Genomic DNA, 504 nt, shown 5'->3' on the forward strand with positions numbered 1-504 from the left:
ATGGGATCTTGCTCTGTTGCCCAGGCTGGGGTACAGTGGTGGGATCTCGGCTCACTGAAACGTCTGCCTCCCAGGTTCAAGTGATTCTCCTGCCTCAGCCTCCCAAGTAGCTGGGACTACGGGCACATGCCACCACACCTGGCTAATTTTTGTATTTTCAGCAGAGACAGGGTTTCGCCATGTTGGTCAGGCTGGCCTCAAACTTTTGACCTCAAGTGATTCTCCCACCTTGGCTTCTCAAAGTGCTAGGCTGGCAGGCATGAACCACCGAGCCTGGCCTAATTTTTGTATTTTTAGTAGAGACAGGGTTTCATTATGTTGGCCAGGCTGGTCTTCTGACCTCAGCTGATCCTGACCTCAGGTGATCCACCCACCTTGGCTTCCCAAAGTGCTGGGATTACAGGTGCGAGCCACTGCACCCGGCCCGAGATTTTTTTTAAGCCTCTTTGGCTGCCTCAGGGGGGAGAAGGATCTGCTGGGGCCAGGAATGGAGGTAGCCAGAGA

Source organism: Cebus imitator, unplaced genomic scaffold, assembly GCF_001604975.1.
Source record: "Cebus imitator isolate Cc_AM_T3 unplaced genomic scaffold, Cebus_imitator-1.0 Scaffold280, whole genome shotgun sequence".
NCBI classification, from domain to species: Eukaryota; Metazoa; Chordata; class Mammalia; order Primates; family Cebidae; genus Cebus; species Cebus imitator.